Genomic DNA, 13,046 nt, shown 5'->3' on the forward strand with positions numbered 1-13,046 from the left:
AGAAAAAAAGTATTTTATATTATAATTAGTATTATATTATGTTATATGTATGCATATATATATATATATATATATATATATATATATATATATATATATATATATATATTATTACAATAAATATTTGTATTAATATAACATTTAATTAATATAAATATACATACTGATTATTATTTTTTTTAATATATAATATGTAATTTAATAATATACATTAAAAAAATGTATAGCCTGAATGCACTGTAGGTTGCTTTGGATAAAAGCGTCTGCTAAATGGAAGTGTAATAAATATATACATGTAAATATTCTCAAAATATATACTGTATGAGTGTGTATTTACATATACATAATAAATCTACACAGTACACATACAGTACATATATTATTAGGACCAAAGCTTTAATTTTGGATGTGATTAATCGCAATTAATCATTTGACAGCACTAATTTATATTGAAATATATTGTTTCTCTATATACAATCAACAGCTATAATTTGTAGATTTTTAATTAGATTAATTTGCAATGCTTCGTGCGATTGTAGTTCTTTCCCTCACTAAAGCCATTAAGTACCTTTGTCTTTTTAGATTTTCAAATACAAATTTTTACTTCAAGTAAAACTTTGTAGTGTTGTGATTCACCTTGTATTTGATTGGTTTGGTTTATGAATTATTATGCTTTAAAAAAAACTTTTTTTAAAAAATCCATATGGGAAAATTTAATTGGAAACATACTTTAGCGCCACTAAAAAAGTGGGTGGGCACTTACACATACAAACTAAAGTGTACTTTATGCTAAATACTATTTTGTTTAAAAAATAGACAGGTCCTGCAATACGTCTTGTCCCAAGGTTTCAATAAATCAGCTCAGTAAAGAAGCCATTTCATGGGGTATTTACAGTAATAACGTTAAGAGCATATTTTTTTATAAGAACTGAAGCAGGGTTCACTTTAACCCAGTGTAATTGTATTAGATGTATTATCATGTTTGAATAGGACAATTGTGAGTTTAGATTCAAAGACAGCATCATGTAAATCATTGAGTGTCATGTATCTCAAGAGACCTTCAACATTCAATTAGCCCTTGAGCAGCAGAGAGGATCAATATCTCGGCCTGAGAGTTGTCCGGCCTCGGGCTCATGCGCTGTAATGTCAGGACCCCAGTCACTTGGTCCCTCCTGATTGACTCGTCTTTCGTCTGCTGCATTTCTCTCATTATTCTGCCCTCTTCACCCTCACCAGACTGACCCCTGTCGCTTAACTCCATTTGCAATGATTTTTGCAGTGAAACAAGTACTTAAACCGAAGGTCAATCAATCAAACGCATGTAATGCCTCTGCGTGTCGATACAATTATAGAAATATAGACTTTAAAATTAGTTCAATTATGTAAAACCTGAAAAACTTTGGGTGTGTAATGTTATTGCTGTTTTCATGTTTATTAATGTTTGTTCATGTAATGCAGGGCTTCAAAAACAAAATCATTGAAAAGCCCCATTGCCATTGGACTGCATAAGCCCTGCTGAAACGCTGCTCACCCAATCAAATTCAAGAACCAGAACTGTCTTGTTGGCAGTGGGTCCAACATTTGCTCCATTACTACAGCTATCAGTATCTTCTCCAGCTCAGATGATGCCATAATGGCTGTAAAAATGGTGTTGACGTACTCGAAAAATCGGTCATTATTTTCATAGACACTTCTGCCAGTAACAAGACGCTTGGGTTTTCTAGTAAATGCTTTAAGCTGTCACGCGCCATCAGAGGGGGTCATCGCAATTTGGCCGATCTCCAGTTTCCTGTTTTATTCTCCCAGATATCACTGAGGCTAATGCGCCTACTGCTGTTATTGTCACAACCACACCTGCTACACTCCCAGGATCAGACACTCTAGCCACACCCACTCGTCCCCAATCACCAGAATTCTGAACACCTGTGCATCATCACCAGCACCACATATAAAGCCACCAGTCACCAGCACTCAGTGTCTGGTCTTGCACCGATCTCCTCACTAACCTGAACGACATTCGTCTACCTTCCTGATCTGCCTTACCCTCTTCATCCTCATCGGAATTCCCTCCATCATCGTCTTCGTCTGAGTCACCATCTGTACCACCGTTCACCTAAGGAAGGTTGTGTTGTCTCAGTGTCTTCCACGTGTCAAGATTCACCTGTGTCTGAAACCTCTGATTTATAATAAACACTGTTTCACTGAATCCTCTGTGTCCTCGTCTGTGTCTGACAGAAGACCAGACCGAATGCAGAGCTCTCCAGATACAGGCGAGGACCGCACCGCGGATCCCTTCACGGAACTGGTTCACGCTGTACGGTCCTCACTCATACAACAAACTCAACTTTCTGCACCTACTGTCAACAGTTCTATCACCTCGACACCGCCGGTCACTTCTTCAGTTGCCCCTGCGAGTCCCATGGCCAAACCTGCGACATACAGCGGCACGGCGGAGGATTGCAGCGGGTTCCTACTACAGTGTTCCCTCTACATGGAATCCAACGCTCATCTATTCACCACTGAACGCAGTCGAGTCGCATTCATCATCAACCTGCTCTCAGGTAAAGCTCTTCAATGGGCTCAATCTCTCTGGGACTCTAACTCCTCAGCCATCGGATTAGTCACAAATTTCTGTTCTCAGTTAAAATCCGTCTTTGGTCAACAAACTTCGGCATTATCTGTCCACGATCAACTATTTACTATTCGCCAACAGAGAGATGAATCCGTGAGTGATTATGCCGTACGCTTCCGTACACTCGTTTACATAAGCGGCTGGAATGAGACTGCCTTAATTACAGCATATCGCCACGGTTTGTGTGACAAAGTACAAGGGTGGATTGTGGTATATGAAGACTCACTGGGACTTGAGTGTCTAATCCAAAAATCCATTAGAGTTGCCCGGAGACTCACTGCCTTTCATCAGCTCACTCCCGCTGTACTTCCTCCGCCCGCTATACCATCTGTCGCTCCTCCAGCACCTGAGCCCATGCAAGTGGATTCTAACCACCTATCCACATCGGAACGTCAGCGGAGGATTAACACCGGGCTGTGCCTCTACTGTGGAGGAGATGGACACCTCTTACCATCCTGTCCAGTACGACCTCCACGCCCTGCGGTGAGTACCATCCATATTCCACCTCTAACTGCTCCTTTGACTAAAACCTGGGTTACTCTAAGACATCTCCATTCTTCATCGAAGCCCCGTCGAACTCAAGATAACAACAATACAGGGAAAACCGCTGGGCAAGGGTCGTGTCCACTATTTCTCCCACACAATCATCCTCCGCGTGGGACTCCTGCACGAGGAAGACATCACATTTATGGTGCTGGAGGAATCCACCGCAGACATCATCCTGGGACGCCCCTGGTTAAATCAACACCAACCTCACATCCATTGGCCCACTGGTGAGATCCTGAAATGGGGGCAATCCTGTCATCTTACCTGTATCACTCCCCCAGCTAAAATTCCCAAGGTCATTCCTCCCATTAAGAAGTCATCCCTACCGGTCCAGTCCACATCAGTGGAAAGCCCCGACACCAAGGCTGATCATATCATCCCTCCTGAATATCGGGCGTTCCAGGATGTGTTCAGTAAGCGGTTGGCAACGAAACTTCCACCTCATAGGCCATGGGACTGCGCCATCGACCTCCTGCCTGGAGCAACCCTTCCAAAAGGACGAGTCTATCCACTGTCCATCCCGGAGCAGAAGGCCATGGAGGAGTACATACAGGAAGCCCTCGCTCAGGAGTTCATCCGACCATCTACTTCCCCTGCCGCTTCCAGCTTTTTCTTCGTGGCCAAGAAGGACGGAGGCTTGAGGCCGTGTATCGACTATCGCCACCTCAACTCTCAAACCATCAAATTCAGCTATCCTCTTCCCCTGGTCCCAGCGGCATTAGAACAACTACGCGGAGCCAAGATCTTCACAAAACTGGACTTGAGGAGCGCCTACAACTTAATCCGCATCCGGAAGGGGGACGAGTGGAAGACAGCTTTCATTACTCCTTCCGGGCACTATGAATACAGGGTCATGCCGTATGGGTTATCCAACAGTCCATCCGTCTTCCAAAATTACATGAATGAAGTCTTCAGAGAATACCTTAACCAGTTCGTAATTGTCTACATCGACGACATCCTCATCTACTCCACTTCCAAGGAGGAACACATTCAACATGTCACACTCATACTCCGAAAACTCCGGGAACACCACCTCTACCTCAAATCTGAAAAATGTGAATTCCATACGCCCTCAGTCAAGTTCCTGGGATACATCATCGACCCACAAGGCGTGAAGATGGACCAGGGGAAGGTGGACGCCATTACACACTGGCCTCAACCCGGTTCCATTAAAGAACTCCAACGCTTCCTGGGCTTTGCCAACTTCTATAGAAGATTCATCAAGGACTACAGTTTACTCAGCTCCCCTCTAACTTCTCTCCTCCGGAACCGGCCCAAGTCTCTGTCCTGGAACCCCGACGCCACAGAAGCCTTCCACCTACTCAAGCAGGCCTTCAAGACTGCTCCGATCCTAGTCCACCCTGATCCCAAGCAACAGTTCATTGTGGAAGTGGACGCCTCATCAACCGGGATCGGAGCAGTCCTATCCCAGCGGCAGGGGGATCCTCCTAAACTCCATCCATGCACCTTCTTCTCGAAGAAGCTATCCTCGGCGGAGCAGAATTATGACATCGGTAACCGTGAACTACTGGCCATCAAGCTGGCTCTGGAAGAATGGCGTCATTGGCTGGAGGGAGCCCAGTTCCCTTTCGAGGTAGTAACAGACCACCGGAACCTGGAATACCTCCGTGATGCTAAGAGACTGAATCATCGCCAAGCCAGATGGGCCTTGTTCTTCACGAGATTCAACTTTAAGGTCACTTATCGTCTGGGCTCCCTGAACAATAGAGCCGATGCCCTCTCCCGTCTTCATCAAGCAGATCCTGAACCCAAATCTCCGGAACCAATCCTCCCTCCAGCCATGATTGTAAGTCCTATCGAATGGAATATTGATCATCTGATTGAACAAGAAAACCTTCAACACCCTGCTCCACCGGGAGGTCCAGGAGGGAAACTCTTCGTCCCTCCTCAACATCGGATTACCCTCCTGGACTTAGCTCATACCTCTCCGGGATCTGGACATCCAGGCAGGAGGCGGACCCTCTCGCTCCTTCAACAACGTTACTGGTGGCCATCGATGGCTCGGGATACTGTCCGCTACCTCAAGGGATGCTCCGTCTGCGCCATAGCAGACACCCCTAGAAGACTCCCGGAGGGTAAACTGGTGCCTCTTCCCATTCCTGAACGGCCATGGACCCATATAGGTATAGATTTCATGACTGACCTCCCTCTTTCACAAGGCTACACCGTGTGCTGGTAGTGGTTGACAGGTTTTCAAAGTCATGTAAACTCATCCCTCTCAAAGGGCTTCCCACTGCATTTGAAGCGGCAGAGGCACTGTTCCACAATGTATTCCGCCACTTTGGCATTCCTGAGGACATCGTCTCCGACCGGGGTCCCCAGTTCATCTCCAGAGTCTGGTCTGCTTTCTTCCGTCTTCTAGGGGTGTCCGTCAGCCTCTCATCCGGATACCATCCACAGACCAACGGCCAGACGGAGCGTAAGATACAGGAGCTCAGGAGGTTCCATGAGGATATACTGCCACCGTAACCAGGACTGTTGGAGCCAGTACCTACCCTGGGCTGAATACGCTCAGAACTCCCTCCAGCAATCCACCACCGGGCTCACCCCCTTCCAATGTGTCCTCGGATACCAGCCTCCACTCTTTCCATGGTCAGGTGAGCCCTCGGAGGTCCCAGCGGTAGATCACTGGTTCCGACAGAGCGAGAGGGTCTGGGACTCGGCTCACGTGCATCTCCAGCGGGCAGTGCGGAGGCATAAGGAGCAAGCGGACGCTCGTCGAAGACCTACACCGCAATACCAACCTGGACAGCGAGTCTGGCTCTCGACGAGGGATATCCGCCTCCGGCTGCCCTGCCGTAAGCTGAGTCCCCGATACATCGGACCATTCACAATAGAACGGCAACTGAATGAAGTGACCTATAGACTCCAGCTACCTGCACAGTACCGCATCTCACCCTCATTCCATGTTTCACTCCTCAAACCCTTCACTGAACCTTTGTCTCCTCCATCCACAGAGCCTGGTGATGATGCCGTACCTCCTCCTCCAGCCATCGAAGAAGACAACGACATCTTCCGGGTTAGAGCTATCCTCGACTCTCGACGACGGGGTCCTCAATTGGAGTACCTTATAGACTGGGAGAATTACGGCCCGGAGGAGCGTTGCTGGGTTAATCGTAACGACATCCTGGACCCCAGCCTTCTCACTGACTTTCACCGAGACCATCCAGACCGCCCCGCTCCCCGTGGCCGAGGTAGACCCCGTCGTCATACAAGATCCCAGCCGTCAGGAGCCGCCCGTGGAGGAGGGGGTACTGTCACAACCACACCTGCTACACTCCCAGGATCAGACACTCTAGCCACACCCACTCGTCCCCAATCACCAGAATTCTGAACACCTGTGCATCATCACCAGCACCACATATAAAGCCACCAGTCACCAGCACTCAGTGTCTGGTCTTGCACCGATCTCCTCACTAACCTGAACGACATTCGTCTACCTTCCTGATCTGCCTTACCCTCTTCATCCTCATCGGAATTCCCTCCATCATCGTCTTCGTCTGAGTCACCATCTGTACCACCGTTCACCTAAGGAAGGTTGTGTTGTCTCAGTGTCTTCCACGTGTCAAGATTCACCTGTGTCTGAAACCTCTGATTTATAATAAACACTGTTTCACTGAATCCTCTGTGTCCTCGTCTGTGTCTGACAGTTATATCATTCAGCAACCAAACCTTCTGCATCCTGACAACCTCCGTCTTTTACTTGCTGATGAATAACGCAGTCGAAGAAGTGCAGCTGGCAATCTAAGAGGGAAGAATGAAGATGGTTTCAAGGGTCATGTGATTTACTCAAGTAAGACAGGTTCCTTGAAGAACAATCAGGTTTGAGGTCCTGGGCTGGAATTAGTGGCTTCAACAATAATTTTTTTTATCAACCAATCAGTGTTTTCTCTGATTTAAGGGCTTGATCATAACCAGGATTAAGGATGGATATACTTGGTCATGTGTTTTTGCTTACAAAATAGTCACCCGTTCATGCAAAGAACAAGTTTTGGGTGTCCAAGATGCATTCAACATGAGTAGCAATCGTGTCTCAGGTGGTGGTCTGAGATGCATGGAAAACATGACTCAATCTATCCAGTTATAAGCTGTTTCTTCTGCAGAATACAAAAGAAGATATATACTTTTTGCCCATTCATTGAGAGTCCATGCATGAGGACTGAAAACATCATTGACTTACATTGTATGTACACAAAACACCAGAGACATCTTCTTTTGTGTTTTACAGAAGATCTAAAGTCAACTGGGATCATCATGAGGGTGAATAAATTACGAAAGAATCACATTTTCTGATGAACTATCCTTTTAGGACAGCATAACCCTTCTGTATGTGTGTTCCTCTGCCTTGTTTTCATTTGCTTCAGATGAATTGTGGCATTTGACACCTGAGGTACACCGGGGGTTAAGATATTATAGCTTGATCAGAGTTTGTTGCAGCATGATCTCCTTCTTTTGCTCATTTAACTCGGGTTACTGTTGTGCAACTTAACATGTACAAGTAGATGTTCCAAAACCAACATCCTGTGTCGTTCCTGGAACAACATTCCTATAAACCAATCATGTGCACTGATTTTATGGCTGGGGTTGTGATTGGTAGATGTCCTGTTTGTGTACAAAGACAGCCAAACCGCTGAACCCAATCTAAGACACTACAGACACAAAACCATTGTTTTCCTGTCACTGGCCAGATTTGACATTTTCACCTTTGCTTCCTTATCTTGTTTTCTTTTCTTTTAGACTAGTGGAAAGAAAACATCCAAAATTCCAATGCGTTGTGAATGCCTCAGGCGTGTGAAGGAGATGTCACGTTCCTCCTCATACTGTGATGCCGTGTCCCAGGCCAGCAGCACGAGACTCAGTCCAGCTGCTCTGCTCGTACACATCCCATCATTGGTTCTCTTTTAGCAGTTCAGTCAATGTACTATTAGGAGTAACTGATTAACTCTGGATATTGGTTTATTTTGCGTCAGAGGGAGTGTAAGGCACGTTTATAAACCAAATAATTTGTGGATTAGTGCATACTGGAGACAAAAACCATTTCAAATGATTCAGTTTGATGTGGTTCGATCAGTTCACTAAGTAGATCCGGTTAAATAGAAAGTTTTGTTCGCGATCCGTACATCACTAGATGAGACAAAACCAATAAAACCATTACAAATGAGGCATTTGTTGCATCCAGTGGGGACATAATTATAGTCTTTACGCGTTGTGTACACATGAAACCATGTCTGCATTTGCGATCTGAGAAACAATAAACAAGGGCTACTCTACACTGCTTAAAACTTGCATTTGAATCATCATTGGCAAATTAGAACGAGCCATTTTAGGAGGTGTGGACGAGTCTTAACTGTTATAAAGAATATCTCTTTGGATTTGAGACTTTAGTCTTTGCAACTTTACAGATCTTCTTTATGCACCTAGAGCTTGTAACACTCCAAAGAGGAAGGAAAAATTGGAATCACATCATATGACCCCTTTAATATACCTTTGATTGTATTATTTTGATAGAAAAAGATCATAAACCTAGGATGGCTTGAGGGTGAGTAAATGATGGGGTAAGTTTCATTTTTGGGTGAACTATCCCTTTAAGAAGCTAAGAGAAGGGCGATATGTTTTTATGAAATGATCAAACCAAGCACTATTCTGTTGGTTCAGCATTCTGTCGCGGCACATTCACATAAAAATCTCAGTGCAGATTCCTATTGAAATGAGAGTTTGACTCAAAAATTCATAAGGTAACCTTTAAGCAAACAATAAATCTCATTTATGACTGAATTAGTCAGTGTGGATAGATTTAGCACTTCCTTCACCAAAAACCCCTCCCCAGTCACTTATGGAAAGTAGGTGACTTCACTGGACCACAGCTTGTCTTTTCAACAACATAAAGGCTTTGTTTCCCAAATACTTTCCTTTCACTTTATTCCACATTAGCTGACAGTCTGGAGGTTTAGTCACAGTGTACGAAAGTGAAAAAAGATGTTTTGATGCCTCATGTTTTGGGACAAAACAACATGTAAAGGCCTTGTACCACAGGCTTGTAGGCCTCACTGTATCCTATTGAAAATAATGCCATTGACATTTTGTGTGTGTTTATTAAGATAATCTATATTCTACTATATGTCTTTTACATTCCTAGCATGAATGTATTTTCATGACTTTTGTCCACAATAGAGCCCTGCAGAAACAAAACCTAAAAGACTAGTTCACCATGGGTTCACTCAAGATTTATATTAGTGCTCTCAAATGATTAATCGTGATTAATCACAAGCCAAATTAAAACTATTTGTTTACATAACATATATGAGTGCTGCTTATATTTATTATGGATATATAAATACAGTACATGCATGTATATATTTAAGAAAAAAAGTATTTTATATTATAATTAGTATTATATTATGTTATATGTATGCATATATATATATATATATATATATATATATATATATATATATATATATATATATATATATATATATATTATTACAATAAATATTTGTATTAATATAACATTTAATTAATATAAATATACATACTGATTATTATTTTTTTTTAATATATAATATGTAATTTAATAATATACATTAAAAAAATGTATAGCCTGAATGCACTGTAGGTTGCTTTGGATAAAAGCGTCTGCTAAATGGAAGTGTAATAAATATATACATGTAAATATTCTCAAAATATATACTGTATGAGTGTGTATTTACATATACATAATAAATCTACACAGTACACATACAGTACATATATTATTAGGACCAAAGCTTTAATTTTGGATGTGATTAATCGCAATTAATCATTTGACAGCACTAATTTATATTGAAATATATTGTTTCTCTATATACAATCAACAGCTATAATTTGTAGATTTTTAATTAGATTAATTTGCAATGCTTCGTGCGATTGTAGTTCTTTCCCTCACTAAAGCCATTAAGTACCTTTGTCTTTTTAGATTTTCAAATACAAATTTTTACTTCAAGTAAAACTTTGTAGTGTTGTGATTCACCTTGTATTTGATTGGTTTGGTTTATGAATTATTATGCTTTAAAAAAAACTTTTTTTAAAAAATCCATATGGGAAAATTTAATTGGAAACATACTTTAGCGCCACTAAAAAAGTGGGTGGGCACTTACACATACAAACTAAAGTGTACTTTATGCTAAATACTATTTTGTTTAAAAAATAGACAGGTCCTGCAATACGTCTTGTCCCAAGGTTTCAATAAATCAGCTCAGTAAAGAAGCCATTTCATGGGGTATTTACAGTAATAACGTTAAGAGCATATTTTTTTATAAGAACTGAAGCAGGGTTCACTTTAACCCAGTGTAATTGTATTAGATGTATTATCATGTTTGAATAGGACAATTGTGAGTTTAGATTCAAAGACAGCATCATGTAAATCATTGAGTGTCATGTATCTCAAGAGACCTTCAACATTCAATTAGCCCTTGAACAGCAGAGAGGATCAATATCTCGGCCTGAGAGTTGTCCGGCCTCGGGCTCATGCGCTGTAATGTCAGGACCCCAGTCACTTGGTCCCTCCTGATTGACTCGTCTTTCGTCTGCTGCATTTCTCTCATTATTCTGCCCTCTTCACCCTCACCAGACTGACCCCTGTCGCTTAACTCCATTTGCAATGATTTTTGCAATGAAACAAGTACTTAAACCGAAGGTCAATCAATCAAACGCATGTAATGCCTCTGCGTGTCGATACAATTATAGAAATATAGACTTTAAAATTAGTTCAATTATGTAAAACCTGAAAAACTTTGGGTGTGTAATGTTATTGCTGTTTTCATGTTTATTAATGTTTGTTCATGTAATGCAGGGCTTCAAAAACAAAATCATTGAAAAGCCCCATTGCCATTGGACTGCATAAGCCCTGCTGAAACGCTGCTCACCCAATCAAATTCAAGAACCAGAACTGTCTTGTTGGCAGTGGGTCCAACATTTGCTCCATTACTACAGCTATCAGTATCTTCTCCAGCTCAGATGATGCCATAATGGCTGTAAAAACGGTGTTGACGTACTCAAAAAATCGGTCATTATTTTCATAGACACTTCTGCCAGTAACAAGACGCTTGGGTTTTCTAGTAAATGCTTTAAGCTGTCGCGCGCCATCAGAGGGGGTCATCGCAATTTGGCCGATCTCCAGTTTCCTGTTTTATTCTCCCAGATATCACTGAGGCTAATGCGCCTACTGCTGTTATATCATTCAGCAACCAAACCTTCTGCATCCTGACAACCTCCGTCTTTTACTTGCTGATGAATAACGCAGTCGAAGAAGTGCAGCTGGCAATCTAAGAGGGAAGAATGAAGATGGTTTCAAGGGTCATGTGATTTACTCAAGTAAGACAGGTTCCTTGAAGAACAATCAGGTTTGAGGTCCTGGGCTGGAATTAGTGGCTTCAACAATAATTTTTTTTATCAACCAATCAGTGTTTTCTCTGATTTAAGGGCTTGATCATAATCAGGAATAAGGATGGATATACTTGGTCATGTGTTTTTGCTTACAAAATAGTCACCCGTTCATGCAAAGAACAAGTTTTGGGTGTCCAAGATGCATTCAACATGAGTAGCAATCGTGTCTCAGGTGGTGGTCTGAGATGCATGGAAAACATGACTCAATCTATCCAGTTATAAGCTGTTTCTTCTGCAGAATACAAAATAAGATATATACTTTTTGTCCATTCATTGAGAGTCCATGCATGAGGACTGAAAACATCATTGACTTACATTGTATGTACACAAAACACCAGAGACATCTTCTTTTGTGTTTTACAAAAGATCTAAAGTCAACTGGGATCATCATGAGGGTGAATAAATGACGAAAGAATCACATTTTCTGATGAACTATCCTTTTAGGACAGCATAACCCTTCTGTATGTGTGTTCCTCTGCCTTGTTTTCATTTGCTTCAGATGAATTGTGGCATTTGACACCTGAGGTACACCGGGGGTTAAGATATTATAGCTTGTTCAGAGTTTGTTGCAGCATGATCTCCTTCTTTTGCTCATTTAACTCGGGTTACTGTTGTGCAACTTAACATGTACAAGTAGATGTTCCAAAATCAACATCCTGTGTCGTTCCTGGAACAACATTCCTATAAACCAATCATGTGCACTGATTTTATGGCTGGGGTTGTGATTGGTAGATGTCCTGTTTGTGTACAAAGACAGCCAAACCGCTGAACCCAATCTAAGACACTACAGACACAAAACCATTGTTTTCCTGTCACTGGCCAGATTTGACATTTTCACCTTTGCCTCCATATCTTGTTTTCTTTTCTTTTAGACTAGTGGAAAGAAAACATCCAAAATTCACATTTAAGTGACCCCCCCCCCCCCCCACCTCAAGTATATTTTTCTGGGAATAATTCTTGATAGATGTGTTTTTAAACATTCTCTACTTCATTTAAATGGAATAACTACACCCTTGATGGCCATTCTGTTGAAGCTTTCTGATGTTTCTTTGGCACTTCAAGATGTTTAAATGTGCACTACTTGTTTCTTTTAGTTGGTTCCCTGGGTTTTATTCCAATTACAACAGAAAACAGATTTAAAACTTTGATTGATTCTGTCTGGTTGAAGACCTTTTGTCATTTCGGAGCTCTTGTCTGTAGTATTTATTAGTTTATATGTTGCCTTTTGCTGTAATGACAGCAGCATTTGAGCTCCATGGACATTAACTGTGTTAACCCTGATGATCGTGTTTGTCCGGCATGATTTGAGAATGAGCCAAAGAGCATCTTGTGCTTTAAAGGAATCCAAAACATCTAACCATCTGTACAAAAGAGTTCACAGTACTTCAGTGTCTCACATTCACTAATTTGATTAGTTATGCTA

General features: G+C 42.0%; 1 protein-coding gene across 2 annotated transcripts in view; it reads left to right on the top strand.

Moving 5' to 3' along the window:
* The window catches only part of LOC127963718 (BDNF/NT-3 growth factors receptor), a 50,783-nt gene that overhangs the window by 23,820 nt on the left and 13,917 nt on the right, over positions 1-13,046 (top strand). The gene's annotated exons all lie outside the window — the stretch shown is intronic.

Source organism: Carassius gibelio, chromosome B8 (genome assembly GCF_023724105.1).
Source record: "Carassius gibelio isolate Cgi1373 ecotype wild population from Czech Republic chromosome B8, carGib1.2-hapl.c, whole genome shotgun sequence".
NCBI lineage: Eukaryota > Metazoa > Chordata > Actinopteri > Cypriniformes > Cyprinidae > Carassius > Carassius gibelio.